This window comes from Bubalus bubalis, chromosome 7 (genome assembly GCF_019923935.1).
Source record: "Bubalus bubalis isolate 160015118507 breed Murrah chromosome 7, NDDB_SH_1, whole genome shotgun sequence".
Classification (NCBI taxonomy): Eukaryota; Metazoa; Chordata; class Mammalia; order Artiodactyla; family Bovidae; genus Bubalus; species Bubalus bubalis.
In genome coordinates, this window is record NC_059163.1 from 98,248,458 (window position 1) to 98,274,275 (window position 25,818).

Genomic DNA, 25,818 nt, shown 5'->3' on the forward strand with positions numbered 1-25,818 from the left:
TGTATTGGTTTAAGGATATGTGTATGGGTGCAAATTTGATGAAGGGTGAACTGTGATGGTTTAATGTGTTCACTTAGGTAGGCTACCAATTATCTAATTGAACACTCATATAGGTGCTGGTGAAGGTATTCCATATATGCTGTTGACATCTACATTAACTGAGTTTAAGAAAAGGAAATTATCCTCAACGATGTGGGTGGATCTCACCCAATTAGTTGGCTAACTTTACAGGCAAACACAGGTTTCCCAGAGAAGAAGAAATTCTGTCTCAAGACTCTAGCAGAACTGAAGCTGGAGAGCTTCTACCTTGTGGGCCTGCCCTACAGATTCCAGACTTGCCAGCTTTTGTTAACTGCGTGAGCTGATTCCTTTCAATCAGTCAATCTCTCCCTGTGTCTGTCTCTCTCGCTCCCTCTGTACTTATATGTACACATATGTGAAACTGACTGAAAATCATAGTGGTCAGAGCACACTTTGTCATTAGAAATGAAGCCTACTACCTGCGACAAGATCCAGAGAAGTGTCACCTTGACCTGATACTAACTACAGGGTCACATAATAGCCTAATCGGTTGCACCCATGAACAGGGCCACAGACTGGCCATAAATGGGTCTGTCTCCTTTGCCAAAAGTTCCAGGGAGTCTCTCATAGCACAAACTCAGGTTTTTATATTTTTATAGGGCTTCCCTGATAGCTCAGTTGGTAAAGAAGCCACATACAATGCAGGAGACCCCTGGTTTGCTTTCTGGGTTGGGAAGATCCGCTGGAGAAGGAATAGGCTAGCCACTCCAGTATTCTTGGGCTTCCCTTGTTGCTCAGCTGGTTAAGAATCCTCCTGCAATGCAGGAGACCTGGGTTCCATCCCTGGATTGGGAAGATCCCCTGGAGAAGGGAAAGGCTACCCACTCCAGTATTCTGGCCTGGAAGTCGCAAAGAGTCAGGGGCTACTGAGCGACTTTCACTTTCACTTTTAAAGCCACTTGCTCCAATTTTCAGCTCAGTTGCAAACTCTGCCCTTCATTGTTCTTCTTAATTCTTTGCTTGTTTTTCTTAGACATAAATTTTTGCTTCATGTCTTTCTTGGACATGAATTTTTTGCTTTACTTCACCTCGTGCAAGTGTAAATTAATCCAATTACTTCTCAAGCCAGCCACACAAAACAAAGTCAGTGTTCTACCAGTCTCCTCTGGAGGCTTCTCTTTAAAATATCCAGAGAATATCCCCTCCCCCACATCAGTGTCTCTATTCCTGTGCTCTTTAGAAAACATCCTAAACACAATTATTTTAGGACAATAAATAAGTCTCTAAATTTTATTCATACATTAAATTATACATCGCTTAATTTTTGAGGATTTTGGACCAGTCATAAAAGTATATATTTGAAATCATTAGTAAAAGATGGCACCTCACTAGCAGACCTAAAAATTGTCCACAATTTCCTTTGTAGAATAAGATTGGAAATTTATTGCATGAATTACATTGCCTCTTAATGGTGGAAATAAATATTGCTTACACATAGTGATTTTAGAGCACAGTGAAGACTCCACTTGTATATGAAAGGTGGTACATCAGCTAGACCTTGAAAGATGATCAGGACTTTTCTAGGCAGTGATAGTGGTAAGGACATTCCAGACAGAATGTCACCTTCAAAGACAGAAGAGATGTGAGCGTATAGCTAGCACAGGGCTGGTCAGAGCATGATACTGCATGTGTGATAGGACATTGAGTTGAGGATAGGACTGTGGGGAAACTCAGACACTGCAAAATTGATAGACCTTATCCTGCAGTTAATATGAGGTCATGGAAAGGTTCAAACCAGAGAGGAGAAGTAACAATACAGGAAGATAATAGAAAGCTACAAGAGGCCAAAACTAATTAGGAAGTCATTGCAACAGTCCATATGAAAAACGGTGAGCTACCCACTTCCCCAAACCAGAAACCCGAGTCATCCTCAACTTCTCCCTCTGCCCCACTGAAACTGTCACTAAGTTCTGTCAGATGACCCTCTTAAATAAAAGTTGAATTTGTCCTCTTCTCTCATTGCCATTACCACATCACTGAAATATGATGAAAGCCAGCCTCAGCTCCTATCTGAGGATCCAGCACATGTTGGAAATCTGAGAGGGTGACTCATTTTTCATCCTGTCTTCCCTCTGGGTGGAGCCTGTGTTCCTTCACGGCCACAGGCTATATCTAGGGTGACCTGAAGACACTGGGCGGTGCTTAAGCATTCGCTGGGAAAAGACTTGCATCAGGGTAAGAGATAACAATGAGGAAGGAAGGTCATGGAGTCTTGGTAGCGAAGACGTGTGAATGGCTCAGCCGTCATGGAGGCAGTTGGGAAACAGGACATGTGACAGCAGAGAGAAGCCCCAGGAAGAGTCTAGAGAAAGCAAGATAAACCACATTTTGAAAAAACAGTCTACAAGTAGGTTATTACAGTCCAGAATCATGCAGAAGGGTAATAAGGTAGGAAGTTAATCCATCTACTGAGAATTTTATTTGAGGGTATGATCACAAAATGAAGGTAGGATTATACTGTTGAATTGGAAGATAAATTCATAATAAGAAACAGTAAAACTGGCTTAAAGACTGAATCATTGGACTATTGATAATGGCAATTTATGATGATCAGGGCTGGCACAAGCACTGAATATCTAGATAAAAGATATAGGAAAAAATAATAGAATCTTTCAACGTAAGATGAAAACAACATAAAAATAGAATTTTATGAAGAGCCTATGTAGACTTCAGGAGAATAAATCCTTGGATTTTCTAGAAGGTAAGAGAAGATGAGTGGAAAGTTTTTGTCATCTTATATGCATAAAATGTCGCCAACATTAGTTTAGCAAGTTATCTTTTAATGAATATAAATATTTTAATATTCTGAAAGTTTTCATGTATGATGTCTGATCCCTTACTGTTGATTTTCCTCATAAGTTCTTGTATTTCCCAGCTGTGTGTTTTGCTACCATGGGACATGATCAGGAGTCTGGGGCTTCCAGGTGAGGTGAAAATGAGTATAATTTCAACTGGCATCATTGTCTTCCAAAGTCACAAAGTTTCACTTTTCAAAATCAGACAGTTCTTTTCTTTGTGATAATTCTTACTTTCAACCTTCCTTTTATCCCATTAAATATTTTGCTAGGATCTCTCAAAAAATGTAATTTCTAAGAGTAAAGAGACAGCAAGTAATGGCAAAGGGAGCATCCAAGAAAGGAAACCAGCAAGAAAGAGTCAGAAGCTCAGTGGTTGAAACAGAAGCAAAGGTTCAGAATTTGGGCAAACACAGATACTATGTGCAGAGGAACAGAAAAAGTCATAAGCATGTAGTCAATTACTATGAGCATCCAACAGAAGAGGGGAAGAAGGGGGAAAGTCAAGCTGTAGACAGAAGTACAGGATGTAGGAGTCAAAAAGAAGAGTAAATCCAGGCTGAGGCCACCAGATATCAGAATGAAGGCATGAAATTAGGGCAGACAAAAAATCCATGGTGATAAAAACTCAGTGAAGATAATGTACTTTCTTTCAGAAATTAACTACCCAGGGTTTACAGATAAAAGCAGGTAACATGGCTGGAAAAAACAATGAACTGGTAAGAAAAAGAGAATCCTGAAAAAAATGGATGGATTTGGGTTTCACCTCATATATCTGCTCCTGGACAGAGGGCAGCAAATAAAGGAGAGGAAGTTAAGGCCAGGGCTCTTAAGAATCCAGAAATATAACAGTTTCCAAATACTTAAAATTATACAGGTTACATTTGCTTAGGTTTTCTGACACCTTGATTATATCAGTATTTCATGCATATTATTTGATATCTAAGCTACCGGAAGGTGTTATCCTGACTGAACATAAAAGATGACTCTTAGTGAAGGTGTGAAGCTTTCCAGGTGGCAGAGTGGTAAAGAATCTGCCTGCTAATGCAAGAGGCACAAGAGATGCAGGTGCAATCTCTGGGTTGGGAAGATCCCCTGGTGGAGGAAATGGCAACCAGCTCCAGTATCCTTGCTGGAAAATTCCATGGACAGAGGAGCCTGGCAGGCTACAGTTCATGGGCCCTCAAAGAGCTGGACACAACAGAGCGATTGAACAAGCAAATGAAGGCAGGAGAAGTGGAAAATTTCATTTTCAGCATAATTAGAAACAATGAAAGTTAAGGGAAAAGTAATTTTTATGGAAGATACATAGCATTTTTTTAAATTAAAGGATTTTTAAAATGAGTTATTTCATTACCTCTGAACTGAAAATTTTGTTGAAATTATTACTTTTTCTAATCAGAAAACAGATAAAATATTCTTTACAAAGTTAATAATATGCAAGTTTGTCCAATAATCCTTCTTGGCAATCAAGATTTTGATGGATCTAATAAAATCTAATTATTTGCTGAGCACTGCAAAAAAATAATTTTAAAATTCAACTACTTGCACAGAAAGTTGCCAAGTCTCTTATTTATTAGGACTTTATTCACAGTAGTTATTATTCTACTTTTTATTATCAGTCTGGAGAAAACCAAGTAAATACATTCAATCTTCATTAGTGGCAAACCAATTACTACCAACTTTGGGACCCTTTGTGTTATGAATTATCATGATATACCATAAAATTCGGAGAAGGCAATGGCACCCCACTCCATTACTCTTGCCTGGAAAATCCCATGGATGGAGGAGCCTGGTAGGCTGTAGTCCATGAGGTCGCTAAGAGTCGGACATAACTGAGAGACTTCCCTTTCACTTTTCACTTTCATTCATTGGAGAAGGAAATGGCAACCCACTCCAGTGTTCTTGCCTGGAGAATCCCAGGGATGGGGGAGCCCAGTGGGCTTCCGTCTCTGGGGTCGCACAGAGTTGGCCATGACTGAAGCGACTTAGCTGCAGCAACCATAAAATTATAGGTGATGGAAATTTACAAAGCCAGAACAATCAAAGATGATTGAAATAGACCTTAAATACAACGTGTTTGATTGTATATGTGTCAATACTAAATTTTATTTTAGTAATCTGATAAAGCTAACTAGTTTTATACCTTTGGATCTAGAGTGTCATCTAGAAGTATCAGTTAACACTTTTTTTTTTTTTGGTATTTATATGCCATTTATTGTGTTATATTTGGAAAAATCAGCAAGATATCTGTGGAAAAATGTTAAGTGATTAAAGTAGTAAGCTGAGGAGATGCCTAAACACGCACACTCATATCATGGGCAAATAAATGAGCTATTAAAGGAAAACCAGAAGTAGATCTAAGTCATTATGGATTTTATGAAAAAGATAACTTCCCAATCAGGAAATTAGGGTTGTTTCATACATGAAATTTTGGTGCTGAATAAACTAATTGAATATTTGGGGAAATAAAACTGTTGCATCTGTGTCTCCATAACTTTCTTCAATATTAATTTCAGAGAAGTTAAATGTTTACACATTCAAAGACTGGGATAGAAAATGTCATCAAATTCTTAGAAAATGTTATGGAAGACTTTAAAAAAAAATTTCAGAGTAGAGAAGACCTTTTTAAAGATGAAATGAAACTGGATTGATAATTTTGACTGCATAAAAATTAAAATGCTACTGCATGGCAAAATGCACCACATGCACCTTTTTGAGGACATCACTCAAATGTTATTTCATTGATATCTTTGGTCATTCTGTTTAAATTATAACATGTCTACCACTCCACCTGCCCTCTGCATCATCAGTTTCATTTCCCCGACTTCTCTCCTAATGTGCTATATGTTTACCAAGCTTTCTTGTTTATTGTTTTTCTAACACTATCAGACCTAATCTAGATGGGAAAGAAATTTTAATCAGTAAAGAAATATTCTCCATTGAGAAAGTATTTCACCTATCTATCTATCTTTCTAGCTAACTAGTCTATCTCTTATCCTCTCTCCACCTAGCCCCACACATACTCTTTTAATCCAGATTTCACAATGTTCTTTGCTTACTTCAGTGTAGCATTTATAATAAAACAATGCCCTTCCCAATTTGTAGTCAATGGAATATGCCAAGGCATTTAGACAAAACAAAATAAAAATATTAGTGGTTCTGGACAGGAAATGAATTTATATTTCCACTTGGAACAACTAAAACTAGACAAAATATAGGACAGACCGATATTCAGAAATTGAACTTCAGCCCATGGTGGCCAGTGTGATCACATTTGTAGAGTGGAATACTGAAGCGGAGAGAGTTGCACAGAAAAACAGTTCCAGGATTCTGTAACAAGTCCCCAAGTCTTCACTGCATATTGTTCACTGTGTGCATGTGAGAAAGCTGCCCAATCAATCAGTTAACACTTTTTAACCAATGACGCTTTAGAGGAAATCCTGGCTTAAGAACCAGGATTAAAAACGAAAACCAAAAGTAATCCTGAACACCATTTCCCAAAACAATTAATGTGTGTTTGTTGTGTTCCTATCAAATTACCATGGCATTTTTCACAGAACTAGAACAAACAAATTTTAAAATTTACATGGCAAAACAAAAGACCCTGAATAGTCAATGCAATCTTGAGAAAGAAAAACAGAGCTGGAGGAATCAGGCTCTCAGACTTAAAAGCCACAGTCATACTACAAAGGTGCTGTCATCAGGACAGTATGGTACTGACACAAAAACAGAAATATAGATCAAGGGAATATGACAGAAAGCCCAGAAATAAACCTGTGTACCTATGGTCAATTTATCTACTACAAAAGAGGCAAGAGTATACAATGGAGAAAAGACAGTCTCTTCAATAAATGATCCTAGAAAAACTGGACAGCAACATGTAAAAAAATGACTTTAGAACATTCTTTTTACAACACAAGAATAAACTCAAAATGAATTAAAGAGAGACCTCACTAAATGCGAGACCAGATACTATAAACTCTGAGAGGAAAATATAGGCAGAAATACTCTTCAACATAAATCGAAGTAACATCTTTTTCAATCGATCACCTAGAGTGTATTGTAAATAAAAACAAAAATAAATTGGGCCTAATTAAACTTGAAAATTTTTGCATATTAAGGGAAACCATAAACAAAATGGGAAAACAAACCACAGAATGGTAGGAATATTTGCAAGTGAAGCAACTGATGAGGGATAGTCTCCAAAAAATACAAACAGGTCATGTGGTTTAATATTAAAGAAAACAAAAAACCTAATCAAAAATTGACAGAAGATCTAAAGAGGCATTTCTCCAAAGAAGACATACAGATAGATGGCCAAGAGGCACATGAAATATACTCAATATCACAAATTATTAAAGAAATGCAAATCAAAATTACACTGAGCTATAACCTCATACCAGTCAGAATGGCCATCATCAAAAAACCTACCAATGATAAATACTGGTGGTGTGGAGGAAAGGTTACCCTCCTACACTGTTGGTGGAAATGTAAACTGGTACAGCCACTATGATGAATAGTATGCTGGTTCCTTAAGAAATCGAAAATAGAGCTACCATATGATCCTGCAATAATACTCCTGGGCATATATTCAGAGAAAAACACTTTTCTAAAAGATACATGCACCCAAATGTTCATTGCAGTGCTGTTTACAATAGCCAAGACATGGAAGCAACCTAAATGTACATGAATGAAAGATGTACATGTACATGAAAGATGAATTGCTAAAGAAGATGTGGTATATATACACAATAGAATATTACTGAGCCATTAAAAGAATGAAGTTATGGCATTTCCAGCAACATGGATGGACCTGGAGATTATCGTAATAAGTGAAGTAAGATCAGAGAAGACAAATATCATATGATACTGCTTATATGCGGAATCTTAAAAAATGATACAGATAAACTTATTTACAAAACAGAAACAGACTCGCAAACTTGAAGGACAAATTTATGGTTACCAGTGGGGAAAAGTAGGGGAAGGGATAAATTGGGATTTAGGACTGTACAGACTGATACACTTAAAATAGATAACCAACAAGGACTAATGTATAGCACAGAGAACTCTATTCAATACTCTGTAATAACCTAAATGGGAAAAGAACTTGAAAAAGAATAGATACATGTAAATGTATAAATGCCAGTTGTTCAAGCTGGATTTAGAAAAGGCAGAGGAACCAGAGATCAAATTGCCAACATCCTTCGGATCATAGAAAAAGCAAGAGATCCAGAAAAACATCTACTTCTGCTTTAATGACTACCCCAAAGCCTTTGACTGTGTGGATCCCAACAAACTGAGGAAAATTCTTCAGGAAGTGAGAATACCAGACCACCTGACCTGTCTCCTGAGAAATCTGTATGCAGGTCAAGAAGCAACAGTTAGAACTGGACATGGAACAACAGACTGGTTCCAAATTGTCAAAGGAGTATGTCAAGGCTGTATATTGTTACCATGCTTATTTAACTTCTTTGCAGAGTACATCATGCCAAATGCCAGGCTGGATGGAGCACAAGCTGGAATCAAGATTGCTGGGAGAAATATCAATAACCTCAGATATGCAGATGATACCACTCTTATGGCAGAAAGTGAAGAGGAACTGAAGAGCCTCTTGATGCAAGTGAGAGAAGAGAGTGAAAAAGCTGGTGTAAAACTCAACATTCAAAAAATGAAGATTATGACATCTGGTCCCATCACTTCATGGCAAACAGATGGGGAAACAATGGAAACAGTGACAGACTTTATTTTTCTGGGCTCCAAAATCACTGCAAATGGTGATTTCAGCCAGGAAATTAAAAGACACTTGCTCCTTGGAAGAAAAGCTATGACCAACCTAGACAGTATATTAAAAAGCAGAGACATTACTTTGCCAACAAAGGTTCATATAGTCAAAGCTATGGTTTTTCCAGTGGTCATGTATGGATGTGAGAGTTGGACTGTGAAGAAAGCTGAGTGCCAAAGAATTGATGCTTTTGAACTGTGGTGTTGGAGAAGACCCTTGAGAGTCCCTTGGACTGCAAGGAGATCAAACTAGTCAATCCTAAAGGAAATCAGTACTGAATATTCATTGGAAGGACTGATGCTGAAGCTGAAACTCCGATACTTTGGCTACCTGATGTGAAGAACTGACTCCTTGGAAAAGACCCTGATGCTGGGAAAGAGTGAACGCAGGAGGAGAAGGGGACGACAGAGGATGAGATGGTTGGATGGCATCACTGACTCAATGGACATGAGTTTTAGCAAGCTCCGGGAGTTGGTGATGGTCAAGGAGGTCTGGCTTGCTGCAGTCCATGGGTCACAAAGAGTCGGACAGGACTGAGTAACTGAACTGAACTGAAATGTGTAACTGAATTTTTTTGTTGTACACCTGAAATTAACACAACATTGTAAATCAACTATATTCTAGTATAAAATAAAAATTAAAAAATAAACTCTCTATTTCAACCACTTAGTGTCTCAAGTGAGCAAGCCTGATCATTTAAGATAAGAAATGGTAGCAATGCACTGTCATTTAGAGACAGTGGGTTCAGGCTCAGCCATCCTAGTCTTGAAAGACAGCTCTACTACTTTTATCAATGTGTTTCTTAGACACATTATAGAACATCTCTAAAGCTCCACTTCTTTTTTTAATTGAAGCATAGATGATTTACAGTATCAAGGCAGTTTTAGGTGTACAGTGATTCAGATTCTTTTCCATTGTAGTTTATTACAAAATACTGAGTATAGTTCCCTACACTGTACAGTAGGTCTTGTTGGTTACCTATTTATATATAGTAGTGTGTATATGTTAATTCAAGCCTTCTGTTCTAATTTAAAATAAAGTTCCATTTCTCATCCACAAAATAGGTGCAATAATATAGTGGGTATTTTATAAAATTGTAGGAATAAAATTGGTTAAGGCAAGCATGCATTTAAATCATTAGAATAGTACCTGTTTCAAGTAACTATACAGATTCAATTTAGTTCAGTTCAGTTCAGTTGCTCAGTTGTGTCCGACTCTTTGCGACCCCATGAATCGCAGCATGCCAGGCCTCCCTGTCCATCACCAACTCCTGGAGTTCACTCAAACTCATGTCCATCGAGTCAGTGATGCCATCCAACCATCTCAACCTCTGTCGTCCCCTTCTCCTCCTGCCCCCAATCCCTCCCAGCATCAGAGTCTTTTCCAATGAGTCAACTCTTCACATGAGGTGGCCAAAGTACTGGAGTTTCAGCTTTAGCATCATTCCTTCCAAAGAACATGCAGGACTGATCTTCTTTAGAATGGACTGGTTGGATCTCCTTGCAGTCCAAGGGACTCTCAAGAGTCTTCTCCAACACCACACTTCAAAAGCATCAATTCTTTGGCACTCAGCTTTCTTCACAGTCCAACTCTCACATCCATACATGACTACTGGAAAACCATAGCCTTGACTAGACAGACCTTTGTTGGCAAAGTAATGTCTCTGCTTTTCAATATGCTATCTAAGTTGGTCATAACTTATCTTCCAAGGAGTAAGTGTCTTTTAATTTCATGGCTGCAATCACCATCTGCAGTGATTTTGGAGCCCAGAAAAATAAAGTCTGACACTGTTTCCACTGTTTCCCCATTTATTTGCCATGAAGTGATGGGACCGGATGCCATGATCTTCGTTTTCTGAATGTTGAGCTTTAAGCCAACTTTTTCACTCTCCTCTTTCACGTTCATCAAGAGGCTTTTGAGTTCCTCTTCACTTTCTGCCATAAGGGTGGTGTCATCTGCATATCTGAGGTTATTGATATTTCTCCTGGCAATCTTGATTCCAGCTTGTGCTTCTTCCAGCCCAGCGTTTTTCATGATGTACTCTGCATATGAGTTAAATAAGCAGGGTGACAATATACAGCTTTGACATACTCCTTTTCCTATTTATGATTTATTGTTTATGATTTATATTGTTGAATTTACTATTATTATTTATAAAAAGCCAGAACTCAGTTTAATCAAAAGGGTGATGGAGTACTGGAGAGTTTTTTCCTAAGTTTGTCTATATCTATATAAATCATCACACTTTCTAATAGCTAGAGTGCCTTTGCTTTCCAGACTTGAAGGTTAAAGCTCCATGTGCTGGGGTTTGTTTTTTCATCCAGCCATTATTTTAAGTCTGAGACTACTCCTCAGTTTTTCTTATATTCCTATCAGATTAAAAAATCTTTACAGATTGCTTTTCATTTTCTTTATAGAATCTTTCAAAGAATCAGTTCAGTTAAGTTCAGTCACTCAGTCGTGTCCAGCTCTTTGCAATCCCATGAATCGCAGCATGCCAGGCCTCCCTGTCCATCACCAACTCCCGGAGTTCACTCAGACTCATGTCCATCGAGTCAGTGATGCCATCCAGCCATCTTATCCTCTGTCGTCCCCTTCTCCTCCTGCCCCCAATCCCTCTCAGCATCAGAGTCTTTTCCAATGAGTCAACTCTTCGCATGAGGTGGCCAAAGTACTGGAGTTTCAGCTTTAGCATCATTCCTTCCAAAGAAATCCCAGGGCTGATCTCCTTCAGAATGGACTGGTTGGATCTCCTTGCAGTCCAAGGGACTCGCAAGAGTCTTCTCCAACACCTCAGTTCAAAAGCATCAATTCTTCGGCACTCACCTTTCTTCACAGTCCAACTCTCACATCCATACATGACCACTAGAAAAACCATAGCCTTGACTAGACGGACCTTTGTTGGCAAAGTAATGTCTCTGCTTTTGAATATGCTATCTAGGTTGGTCATAACTTTCCTTCCGAGGAGTAAGTGTCAATAGAAGTTTCTTATTTTGTGGGTTTTTTTTTTTTTAAATTTTTGAAAAGTATAGATCACCAAAAAACTTTTTTTTTTATTTTATTTTTAAACTTTACATAACTGTATTAGATTTGCCAAATATCAAAATTAATCCGCCACAGGTATACATGTGTTCCCCATCCTGAACCCTCCTCCCTCCTCCCTCCCCATTCCATCCCTCTGGGTCGTCCCAGTGCACCAGCCCCAAGCATCCAGTATCGTGCATCGAACCTGGACTGGCAACTCATTTCATACATGATATTTTACATGTGAAAAGTATAGATCACCAAAAATTTTTATCATAGAAAAATCTAACAGGTAAATGATTTTCAAAGATTTTGGGTCTATAATCAAATTAAGCATAGAAATCATACTCTAGTGGGTTTATGGAAAAGTTCTATTAAACTTTAAAGGGAGTCATTATCCTTATCTTTTCCATTCTAGTGCAGTGAACCTATAAATTTCATTTCCATGTAGTTTTGAAATGTATTTAAAGTAAAAGCATATTGTATGGAGAATTCTCATATATGCCCCCCAATATACAGCTGTCCTTAATATTAACAGTTTGCATTAGTGGTACATTCATTACAACTAATAAAGCAATATTGATATGCTATCACTCCCAAAGTCCATAATTTACGTAAAGAGCCAACGTAAAGGGCCACTTCTGTGTTATACAGTTTTATGGGTTTTAACAAGTGCATAATGTTTTGTATCTGCCATTATAGTGTCACACAAAACAGTTTCCCCATCCTATGCTTAGGTTACCTATTCATCCTTAGTCTACCCTCCCCTACTCATAAGTGAAGTGAAGTCGCTCAGTCATGTCTGACTCTTTGTGACCGCATAGACTGTAGCCTACCGGGCTCCTCCGTCCATGGGATTTTCCAGGCAAGAGTACTGGAGTGGGTTGCTATTTCCTTCTGCAGAGGATCTCCCTGACCCAGGGATCGAACCTGGGTCTCCCGCATTGTAGACAGACGCATTACCATCTGAGCCACAAGGGAAGCCCACCCTACTCATAAAACACCTAGCAAACACTGATCATTTCACTGTCTTTATAGTTCTGCCTTTTTCAGAATATCATGTAGTTGCAATAATTCAGTATGTAGTCTTTAAGATTGGCTTTTTTCACTTAACAATATGCATTTAAGTTTCTTCCATGGCTTGATAAATTATTTCTTTTTGTCTAAATAAATAGCTATAAATAATATTCCACTGGATGTATCACAGTTTGGTTATCCATTCATCTATTAAAGAGCATCTTGGTTTCTTCCAGGCTTAGGTGCTTATGAATAAAGCTGCTGTAAGTACTGGTGAGCAGGTTTTTATGTTGATACAAATGTTTGACTCAATTGGGTTGAGTCAAACATTTATATCTAGCATCATGATTGATGGATCATATGGTAAAACTATTAAACTTTGTAAGAAACTGTAGGAATAGAATTATGATTTGACAGTTTCCTTCAGGGCTTGAATGATATTATGTTTCTGGCTTGTATGGTTTCTGATGTAACGTCTGTGGTCATTATTTCCTTTATGCTTCTACATGTAATATACCATTTTTTCTGGATGTTTTAAATTTTTTCTTTTTATCACTAAAAGATACTCTTCTTGACGTTTGGTGAGTTTCTTGGATTTGTGGGTTTATAGATTTCATAAAATTTAGAAATTTATTTCTAGCTTTTCATTATTTCTGCAGATACATTTTTATGACTCCCTTTCTCCCACTTCATCTCCTGGGACTCAAACTGCATATATGCAGACAACTTGATACTGTCTTCCAGGTCACTGAGCTCTTAATTTTTGGCTGTATTTCTCTTTGTACTTGACTTTTGAGAGTTTCTCTTGCAAAGTTTTCAGAAGTTTTTGCAACACTACTAACTAACTACTACTAACTACTAACTAACTCTTGTTAGTATCTGGGATAAGACAAATGCTATATATTGAAATTTGGCTCTTTTCCATTCTTTATTTTGTTTAGTCACTAAGTCATGTCTGACTCTTTTGTGACCTGGTGGACTGTAGCCTGCCAGGCTCCTCTGTTCATGGGATTTCCCAGGCAAGAATACTGGAGTGGGTTGCCGTATTTTCTCCAGGGGATTTTCCCCACCCAAGGATGAAACCTGGGTCTCCTGCATTGCAGGAGGATTCTTTACTGCTGAGACACAAAGGAAGCCCCCTTTCCATTCTTATCTACCTTTTTAATTCACGAAAAAGGGATTCCAGGTGAGATGCAAGAAAGACAAATAAAATATGAGGAAAAGATAATTTTCATACTGCAGCTTTTGATTCTGAATAAGAGAGGAAAATGTACATATGGATAAACAGTCTCTGCACTGTTTTGAATGATTGCATTATGATTTATTACTTTTTTATATTTCTTTGTACTATTTTTTGGTAATAGTTCAAGAAAAAGAAATGTTATATTCTATTTCTACTTCTGAAACTCTTTATCAGAATTATAGAGAAAACCTTGTCATTTGCTTCAGTAATTGAGTTTTTTTCATTTTATATCATGAGAGGAATGCATTTTGTTGCCTTCAAATAAAAGAATCATAAGAAGTTTCTAACTTCTTTTTGAAGGAAAGTTTCATAATATTATCTTGTTTCATAAATATCAGCACAGTATTCACAAATTTGAGGCGTTGAGGCGATTGTCAATTAAATTAGTCTGAACCATAAAATGGAATTTCCTGAGGAAAAATATTTCAGAGGCAAGAAAAGATAGCCTGCCATATTTTTATATTTGAAAATACAATTGTAGAAATATATCTTTAGCTCTAGATCCTGTTGTCGCTCTTTAATCACACTGTATTAGGGAAAGAAATCCAAAATAATTCTCCTCTAGTAAAGAAGAAGATAATCTGAAGAATCAGGCTTCTGAAGCTTAACAAAACATTATGGAATATTTGATTATACTAGTTCAGTTTAAATGAAAAGATTATCAGTTTAGTTCAGCCACTCAATCATGTCTGAGTCTTTGTGACCCCATGCACTGCAGCATGCCAGGCTTCCCTGTCCATCAACAACTCTCAGGGCTTGCTAAAACTCATGTCCATCAAGTCGGTGATGCCATCCAACCATCTCATCCTCTGTCGTCCCCTTCTCCTCCTGCCTTCAATCTTTTCCAGTATCCCAGGATCTTTTCTAATGAGTCAGCTCTTCACATCAGGTGGCCAAAGTATTGGAGTTTCAGCTTCAGCATCAGTCCTTCCAATGAATATTCAGTACTGATTTCCTTTAGGATTGACTGGTTTGATTTCCTTGCAGTCCAAGGGACTCTCAAGAGTCTTCTCTAGCACCACAGTTCAAAAGCATCAATTCTTCAGTGTTCAGCTTTCTTTATGGTCCAACTCTCACATCCATACATGACTACTGGAAAAACCATAGCTTTGACTAGATGGACCTTTATTAGCAAAGTAATGTCTCTGCTTTTTAATATGCTGTCTAGGTTGGTCATAGCTTTTCTTCCAGGGATAGCTTTTCCCTTAAAATCATCTTTATTCTACCATTAAATTAGTCAACTAGTGATTTTAGAAACACTCAGTAAACTTGCTAAAAGTAGCATTATTGAAATTTCTCTTTTGATTGACAGCATGAAGCATATGTAATTGATAAAATAGATAAGAGTTGTCCAAATTTTCCTGGAAAAGTGATAAAAATAAGAAGAGATCTTATTAGTTAGATATCAGTTGCTATCAGGTACCAAAGGAGGAAGGCTACCAGCTCCTTGTGAAGTTAGAATAATTGGGAAATGTGAACATAGGCCTCCAAGGGCCATCTTGTCACACTCTCATGGCAGGATATACATGAGATTTCAATGCAAACAAGCTTCTGTGAATTGCCAGTGGTTAAATATTCTGCATAGTGTACCCAAATCAAGAACATTCATCTTAGAAAAAAATAGAGGGAAGAAATAAACTGAGAGACTAGTATACTAGTAAATAGGGTCTGTCTGTAAGTTTAGGACCTGAGGTTCCAAGAGCCCATCACGATCTATGTCCAGCCTGGCCCTCCACTCTCCTGTCATCTAGACCCTGAGGGAGTGATCCAGAACAGAGGGTGTTCTGGTGTCACGTGTCTGGTGTCTCTGCTCCCTCCTGTCCAGGTTAGTCATCCAAGTTCTGAAACTGGCCTCTTTCTTTAGTGATTGATAATAAAACCCTCTACTTTCTTCAGAGGGCCTCACCCTACACCAGAAGGTAGCTCATTATGCCACTGAGTCAAAGGGACAACTACATCTGAACCCAATACAACATACCTAATACCGGCTAGAGAAGGAAACAGGAACATATAATGTCAATTAGCAGAGGGTGGAGTGTGCCATGGCTCTTACAAGAATAAAATTTAAAAGTTCACACAGCTCTTGAATATCAAAGATATTTGTTTTTAGTCTAAATTTTTGTTTCTCTCACTCAATATTTCTGGTATGGCAATCCACTCCAGTATTCTTGTCTGGAGAATTCCATGGACAGTCCAGGGGGTTGCACAGAGTCAGACACGACTGAATGACTAACACTCAAACATTCCCAATCTTTGCTGATGAAAATCTTCCTCTTGAGCATCCACTAGCATATACATGGCACCTCAGGAGGATGGCCCCTTCCTTCCAGAGCTCACATTTTAAACAGGCTGAACAAACTAAGATCGAATTGTTCCTAGGCATTCTCTATCATAATGAACAGTAAGCTGTCTAAAATCTTGTCTGGAATGAGAAGTATAAACAAATAAATAGCATAATTTGTTGTATCCATTTGTACCTTAATTGCATGCTGTGTTCAGCAAGCAGTGGGTCAGAGTCAGAAGGCTTTGTAATTCTCTTTTTCCTAGAGATGAAGGAGAAAAATGAATTAATACATTAATAATGATTGTTTTGGTGACCACAGAAATGCACTGATGTTTTAGAAATAAATGTACCAGTTTTAAAGTTGTATTTTTTTTAAAAAAAGAATATATCTCAATCACCCACTTAGAAAGTCAGGTTATGATTTTTAAGAACAGGCAATGCAATATCATGTAATCTTTATTGAAATCCATCTCTTCAGCATTAGCATAGCTTTCATTAAACAACGTTTCAGTATTTTATGTTATTATTTAATGCTTTCTACGTTCTTGGGAAGGCTTTTTTATCTCTTCTTGCTATTCTTTGGAACTCTGCATTCAGATGCTTATATCTTTCCTTTTCTCCTTTGCTTTTAACTTCTCTTATTTTCACAGCTATTTGTAAGTCCTCCTCAGATAGCCATTTTGCTTTTTTGCATTTCTTTTCCATGGGGATGGTCTTGATCCCTGTCTCCTGTACAATGTCACGAACCTCTGACGATAGTTCATCAGGCACTCTATCTATCAGATCTAGGCCCTTAAATCTATTTCTCACTTCCACTGTATAATCATAAGGGATTTGATTTAGGTCATACCTGAATGGTCTAGTGGTTTTCCCTACTTTCTTCAATTTCAGTCTAAATTTGGCAATAAGGAGTTCATGATCTGAGCCATAGTCAGCTCCTGGTCTTGTTTTTGTTGACTGTATACAGCTTCTCCATCTTTGGCTGCAAAGAATATAATCAATCTGATTTTGGTGTTGACCATCTGGTGATGTGCATGTATAGAGTCTTCTCTTGTGTTGTTGGAAGAGTGTGTTTGCTATGACCAGTGCATTTTCTTGGCAAAACTCTATTAGTCTTTGCCCTGCTTCATTCCGTATTCCAAGGCAAGATTGCCAGGAGAAATATCAATAACCTCAGATATGCAGATGATACCACCCTTATGGCAGAAAGTGAAGAGGAATTCAAAAGCCTCTTGATGAAAGTGAAAGTGGAGAGTGAAAAAGTTGGCTTAAAGCTCAACATTCAGTAAACGAAGATCATGGCATCTGGTCCCATCACTTCATGGCAAACAGATGGGGAAACAGTGGAAACAGTGTCAGACTTTATTTTTTTGGGTTCCAAAATCACTGCAGATGGTGACTACAGCTATGAAATTAAAAGACGCTTACTCCTTGGAAGAAAAGTTGTGACCAACCTAGATAGCATATTGAAAAGCAGAGACATTACTTTGCCAACAAAGGTCCATGTAGTCAAGGCTATGGTTTTTCCAGTGGTCATGTATGGATGTGAGAGTTGGACTGTGAAGAAAGCTGAGCGCCGAAGAATTGATGCTTTTGAACTGTGGTGTTGGAGAAGACTCTTGAGAGTCCCTTGGACTGCAAGGAGATCCAACCAGTCCATTCTGAAGGAGATGAGCCCTGGGATTTCTTTGGAAGGAATGATGCTAAAGCTGAAACTCCAGTACTTTGGCCACCTCATGTGAAGAGTTGACTCATTGAAAAAGACTCTGGTGCTGGGAGGGATTGGGGGCACGAGGAGAAGGGGATGACAGAGGATGAGATGGCTGGATGATATCACTGACTCGATGGACGTAAGTCTGAGTGAACTCCAGGAGTTGATGATGGTCAGGGAGGCCTGGCGTGCTGCGATTCATGGGGTGACAAATAGTCAGACACAACTGAGCGACTGAACTGAACTGAACGTTCTTGGGAACATCAAAGTCACAGACTATTTATATTTTTGAAGAATTTAAACTCTTAGTATATACTTTATGTCTCTAAATTGTTCTGTGCAAGACAGAAGTCTCATGGTAAAAGTCTGTTGCAGACTGTCCAAAGTTCTGCTAAGAAGAGACCAATATAAGATAATGAACTATTAATAGTTTTTTAAAAGGTATAAACTTTGACATAAAGCAGCAGGTTACCTTTCAAATGGGTGATTTTTAACACAATGTGTTTGAGGAACAGGTGAAAGAATCAGTGTCTCTAGAGCATTTTTTAAGAGCTAAGCCATTTGAATATATTGTCGTTTAGTCCTCCTAATAACCTAGGATATAGACGTTGTTATTGATATCAAGGGCCTCCCTGGTGGTTCAGTGGTAAAGAAGCTGCCTGCCAATGCAGGAGACACTGATTCAATCCCTGGGTCAGGAAGATTCTGTGGAGAAGGAAATGGCAACCCTCTCCAGTATTCTTGCCTGGGAAATCCCATGGACAGAGGAGCCTAGTGTGCTACAGTCCATGGGTGGCAAAAGAGTCAGACACGACTTAGCGACTAAACAACAAATTGATGTCAATAGGTAAAAATGTTCAGGTTCACAGAAGGGATCTTATTCAGATAGAAAGTAGTACAGCTAGACCTTAAGTTCAGCTGCATCTGACTCTAAAGACTCTGTGCTTTTTATTACTTCATTACTTTTCTCTAAAGAAAAATGTCACATTGTAAGACAGTGTGCTCTTAGCTAATATATGTGCAGAAGGGGATTTGAGAGTCATTGTCAATTATTTCTAACTTTCACTTAGGTATCATATTGACTGTGTGCTCATTTCCATGATAGCATGCATCCCATATTGGATCATTTTGTCTATCTTTCATCCGTCACCTCCACAAGACTGGGAGTTCTTTGAATGAGGAGACTGTGTCTTTTATCTCTCAAACCACAGGATACAGCATACTAATTCATCCATTCACAAATATTTATAGGATGTCTACTATGTGTCAGGAATTATATCAGGCACATGGTCTTCAGGAGAAAGCAAGAAATATTAGTTTCCCATAGGGCAGCATATAATTATTCTAGTAATCACTCTAAAAATATCTCAGGAGGAATTCATCCTCAAAATGCAATTATTCTTGCAACTATTGTATTTCTAATTGCTTCATTTAAGAAAGACAATGACAAAGGTGAGTTAAAAAAAATAGCATCAGATCTAGCATTTAGTCAAGATTTTGACACTTGTACCTTGGATACCTAAGTTAACCCCCTCAAACCTTACTTGTTTTCTATAAGACAAAGATGCTATTAGAAACATATAATAAGAAAGATTTTACTATCCCTAAGATATAAAGGGGCTTCCCTGGTAGCTCAGCTGGTAAAGAATCCACCTGCAATGCTGGAGACCCCAGTTCAATTCCTGGGTCAGGAAGATTCCCCTAGAGAAGGCATAGGCTATCCACTCCAGTATTCTTGGGTTTCTCAGGTGGCTCAGACAATAAAAATCTGCCCGCAATGCAGGAGACCTGGGTTCAATCCCTGGGTTGCAAAGATCCTCTGGAGGAGGGAACGGAAACCCACCCCAGTATTCTTGCTTGGAGAATCCCCATGGACAGAAGAGCCTGGAGGGCTACAGTCCATGGGGTCACAAAGAGTTGGACATGACTGAGCAACTAAGGATAGCACAGCAAGATACAAAGAACTCCTGTAAACCAGTCAAGAAAACAAATCAAATTAATGGGAAAGAAAAATCTGAAGAAATTTGGGAATGATTAGGAAGTTAATTTCAAAAAGTGTAAGTGTAGACTGCCTATAAAAAAAGAAGTGTTGTTCAACATTATTAAGAAAAAGATAAGTAATAGGAAATATCAATTGGCCAATATTTACATGATTAATAATTTCTAGTATTAGAAAGGGAATAAAGAGATGAACCAAAAACAGCTAAGACTCTTGATTAAGTCTTTTCTCAGTGCAATTTGGTAACTGGTCTTAATTTTAAACATAAGAAACCGAAGAAACAAGACAAATACATAAAAATGTATGCATAAAGTATTGGTTCATAATTACATTTCTTTAAATGAAAGACAAGCTGTACCAAAAATCAACTGTTCTTCATTAAGGGATTGGCTAAATCAATATAAGTAAGTCCCTACAATAGGATACTAAACATCTATTCAATAAATTGAATAGAAAATTAATATTGACATAGGAAAGAGACTGTATATTATTAAGTAAAGATATGCTACAATTAATTATATTCATTTGACTTCACTTTTGCTAAAAATACAAAGTATTGCATATGTGAAAATGTGAAAAATTTAGTTGCTGGAAGCCACTGGAGAAGGGAATGGAAGGAAGCCTCTGGAGAGGGGAATGGAAACACACTCCAGTATTATTGCCTAGAGAAGTCCATGGACAGAGGAGCCTGTGTGTTTGTGTGTGGGAGTCGCTCAGTCGTGTCCGACTCTTTGCGACCACATGGACTGTAGCCCATCAGGCTCCTCTGTCCATGGGATTCTCCAGGCAAGAATGCTGCAGCATGTTGCCATTCCCTTCTCCAGGGGATCATCCCGACCCAGGGATTGAACCTGGGTCTCCCGCATTGCAGGCAGATTCTTTACTGTCTGAGCCACCAGGAAAGCCCAGGGAAGCCTGGTGGGTTACAATTCATTGGGTCCCAAAGAGTCAGACACAACTAAGCAACTAACACACTATCACACACATTGCATATGTAACCAGTAGCTAATGTGATATCTCTGATTGGTGTTATGTTTTACTCTTGTATTTCTGAGTTCTTTAAATATGCTTATAAGGAAAACATATGAAAATACAGATGGTAATTCATACCTATTTCCAAGGATTATGATAGAAATTAAATAAAATAGAACTTAAGAAATATAAACATATTATACAAATGTAAGACTACGATATTGTAAACCAGTATATAAGTCAAACAGCCTTGACACCCGAGTTCCACTTAAATAAAACCCATAGAAAACTTGGTAACAAGCTTGTGTTTGCTAGGAAAGTTCAGTTCAGTCGCTCAGTTGTGTCTGACTCTTTGTGACCCCATGCACTGCAGCATGCCAGGCTTCCCTGTCCATCACCAACTCCCGGGGCTTGCTAAAACTCATGTCCATTGAGTCAGTGATGCTATCCAACCATCTCATCCTCTGCCATCCCCTTCCGTTCCTGCCTTCAATCTTTCCCAGCATCAGGGTCTTTTCCAAGGAGTCAGTTCTTTGCATCAGGTGGCCAAAGTATTGGAGTTTCAGCATCAGTCCTTCCAATGAACATTCAGGACTGATTTTCCTTAGGATGACTGGTTGATCTCCTTGTAGTTCAAGGGACTCTTAAGAGTCTTCTCCGACACAACAGTTCAAAAGCATCAAATCTTTGGCACTAAGCTTTCTTTATGGTCCAACTCTCATATACATACAACACTACTGGAAAAACCATAGCTTTGACTAGATGGACCTTTGCTGGCAAGGTAATGTCCCTGCTTTTTAATATGCTCTCTAGGTTGGTCATAGCTTTTCTTCCAAGGACCAAGTGTCTTTTACTTTCATGGCTGCAGTCACCAGTGATTTTAGAGCGCCCAAAATATAAAGTCTGTAACTGTTTGCATTGTTTCCCCATCTATTTGCCATGAAGTGATAGGACTGAATGCCATGATCTTAGTTGTCTGAATGTTGAGTTGTAAGCCAACTTTTTTACTCTCCTCTTTCACTTTAATCAAGAGGCTCTTTAGTTCTTCTTCACTTTCTGCCATAAGAGTGGTGTCATCTGCATATCTGAGGTTATTGATATTTCTCCCAGCAATCCTGAATCCAGCTTGTGCTTCATCCAGCCTGGCATTTCACATGATGTACTTTGCATATAATTAAATAAGCAGGGTGACAATACACAGTCTTGATGTACTCCTTTCCCTATTTGGAACCAGTCTTTTGTCCATGTCCAGTTCTAATTGTTGCTTCTTGACCTGCACATGGATTTCTCAGGAGGCAGGTAAGGTGGTTTAGTATTCCCATCTCTTTAAGAATTTTTCACATTTCTTGTGATCCACACAGTCAAAGGCTTGGGCATAGTCAATAAAGCAGAAATAGATGTTTTTCGGGAACTCTCTTGCTTTCTTTATGATCCAAAGGATGTTGGAAATTTGATCTCTGGTTCCTCTGCCTTTTCTAAATCCAACTTGAACATCTGGAAGTTCACGCTTCACATACTGTTGAAGCCTGTCTTGGAGAATTTTGAGCATTACTTTACTAGCATGCGAGATGAGTGCAATTGTGCAGTAGTTTGAGCATTCTTTGGCATTGCCTTTCTTTGGGATTGGAATGAAAACTGAACTTTTCCTGTCCTGTGGCCACTGCTGAGTTTTCCAAATTTGCTGGCATGTTGAGTGCAGCACTTTCACAGCATCATCTTTTAGGATTTAGCTCAACCGGAATTCCACCACCTCCACTAGCTTTGTTCACAGTGATGCTTCCTAAGGCCTACTTGTCTTTGGACTCTAGGATGTCTGGCTCTAGGTGAGTGATCACACCATCATGGTTATCTGGGTCATGAAGACCTTTTTTGTACAGTTCTTCTGTGTATTCTTGCCACCTCTTCTTAATTTCTTCTGCTTCTCTTAGGTCCATAGCATTTCTGTCCTTTATTGTGCCCATCATTGCATGATGCTGGGAAAGATTGAAGGAAGGAGGAGAAGGGCATGACAGAGGAAGAGATGGTTGGATGCATCACTGACTAGATGGACATGAGTTTGAGTAAGCTCTGGGAGTTGGTGATGGACAGGGAAGCCTGGTGTGCTGAAGCCCATGGGATTGAAGAGTCAGATATGACTACATGACTGAACTGAACTTGCATGAAATGTTCCCTTGGTATCAATTTTCTTGAAGAGCTCTCTAGTCTTTCCCATTCTATTATTTTCCTCTATTTCTTTGCATTGATCACTGAGGAAGGCTTTCTTATCTCTCCTTGCTGTTCTTTGGTATTCTGCATTCAAATTGGCATATCTTTCCTTTTCTCCTTTGCCTTTGGCTTCTCCTGTTTTCTCAGCTATTTGTAAGGTCTTCTCAGACAACCATTTTGCCTTTTTGCATTTCTTTTTCTTGGGAATGGTCTTGATCACTGCCTCTTGTACAATGTCGTGAACCTCCATCCATAGTTCTTCAGGCACTCTCAGAACTAATCCTTTGAATCTATTTGTCACTTCCACTGTATAATCATAAGGATTTGAATTAGGTCATACTTGAATGGTCTAGTGGTTTCCACTACTTTTTGGAAATTAAATCTGAATTTGGAAATAAGGAGTTCGTGATCTGACCCACAGTCAGCTCCCAGTCTTGTTTTTGCTGACTGTATAGAGTATCTCCATCTTTGGCTGCAAAGAATAAAATCAATCTGATTTGGTATTGACATCTGGTGATGTCCATGTGTAGAGTCTTCTCTTGTGTGTTGAAGAGAAGAGAAGAGAAAATGTATTGGAATGGGTGAATTTAACTTAGATGAACATTATATCTACTACTGTGGGTAAGAATCCCTTAGAAGAAATGAGTAGCCATCATAGTCAACAAAAGAGTCAGAAATTAAGTACTTGGATGTAATCTCAAAAATGACAGAATAATCTCTGTTCATTTCCAAGGCAATCCATTCAATATCACAGCAATCCAAGTCTATGCCCCAACCAGCAATACTGAAGATGCTGAAGTTGAATGTTTCTATGAAGACCTACAAGACCTTCTAGAACTAACACTCCAAAAAAATATGTCCTTTTCATTATAGGGGACTGGAATGCAAAAGTAGGATGTCAAGAGATATTGGGAGTAACAGGCAAATTTGACCTTTGAGTACAAAATGAAGCAGGGCAAAGGCTAGCAGAGTTTTGCCAAGAAAATGCACTGTTTATAAACACCCTCTTTCAACACACAAGAGAAGTGAAAGTTAGCAGCTTTCATCAGAAGAATTCATACTTTGGTATCTAAAAGGATTTAAAAAAACACCCAAATCTGTATATTTCTTTTTCATATCATAGTTCTGGGTCAGAGGCAGAAATCCCCAGACCATGATACCTCTGCTCCACACTAGAGACTCTTCTAATTTCAAGAAATGATATTCAGAAACTCTCTGGGATTTGGCTCTGAGTTAATCAGAAAGGTTTATCTGCAGTCTGGATAAGAAAAAGTAGCATGGAATAGATTACATGAGTGAAATATCCTAGGTTAAATGTTAGTAAGGTGCTCATGATCATTCTGAGTTTTGTTTTCAATTTTCAATCCCAGTGAAAAAAATGTGACCTTTGCCTATGAAAAAACAGAATTCTGGCTTAAATCACATGAAACATGTAGATGGATTCAGTATTTGTAACTAATTTGATAGTTTCAGCATTAGAGTTGCAAATAACTTTGGGAGCGAATGGAAAGGGCACACAATTTTTTAAATTATATCTAATGAGACAAATTATTGAATATATTGGGAATTAACCATTTTAGAATATGGAAAAATGCAAGTCAGAAAGGCAAATTTGAAATGCACATCCAAGCGCAGTGCTATAAACAACAGAGCACCTGGACCCAAGAACCCCTCAGGAATGACCCAATGGGGCACGATTTCCATTGTGGAGTGGGATACAGCTCCCACTGCCTTATACTAGGGTTTCTCCGCTCCAGGACTACTGACATTTTAGACTGGGTAATTCTTTTTTGTTGGCAGATATCCTGTGCTTTGCAGGGTGTTTAACACCGTTCCAGGACTCTTCCTACTAGATTCCAGTAGTAGCTCATCTTCCAGTAATGACAACACAAAACGCCTGCAGTTCAGTTCAGTTCAGTCGCTCAGTAGTGTCTGACTCTTTGCGACCCCATGAATCTCAGCACTCCAGGCCTCCCTGTCCATCACCAACTCCCAGAGTTCACTCAGACTCATGTTCATCGAGTCAGTGATGCCATCCAGCCATCTCATCTTCTGTGGTCCCCTTCTCCTCCTGCCCCCAATCCCTCCCAGCATCAGAGTCTTTTCCAATGAGTCAACTCTTCACATGAGGTGGCCAAAGCACTGGAGTTTCAGCTTTAGCATCATTCCTTCCAAAGAAATCCCAGGGCTCATCTCCTTCAGAATGGACTGGTTGGATCTCCTTGCAGTCCAAGGGACTCTCAAGAGTCTTATCCAACACCACAGTTCAAAAGCATCAATTCTTCGGCGCTCAGCTTTCTTCACAGTCCAACTCTCACATCCATACATGACCACAGGAAAAACCATAGCCTTGACTACATGGACCTTTGTTGGCAAAGTAATGTCTCTGCTTTTCAATATGCTATCTAGGTTGGTCATAAATTTTCTTCCAAGGAGTAAGCATCTTTTAATTTCATGGCTGCAATCACCATCAGCAATGATTTTGGAGCCCAGAAAAATAAAGTCTGACACTGTTTCCACTGTTTCCCCATCTATTTGCCATGAAGTGATGGGACCAGATGCCATGATCTTCGTTTACTGAATGTTGAGCTTTAAGCCAACTTTTTCACTCTTCTCTTGCACTTTCATCAAGAGGCTTTTGAGTTCCTCTTCACTTTCTGCCATAAGGGTGGTGTCATCTGCATATCTGAGGTTATTGATAT

At 38.6% G+C, this 25,818-nt stretch overlaps 1 long non-coding RNA gene across 1 annotated transcript in view; it reads right to left on the bottom strand.

Annotated features, from left to right (window-relative positions):
* The window catches only part of LOC112586248, a 74,981-nt gene that overhangs the window by 16,908 nt on the left and 32,255 nt on the right, over positions 1–25,818 (bottom strand). The window contains exon 2 of the long non-coding RNA XR_006552479.2: positions 16,423–16,488. This is a non-coding gene — a long non-coding RNA (uncharacterized LOC112586248). The remainder of the gene's footprint in view (positions 1–16,422; positions 16,489–25,818) is intronic.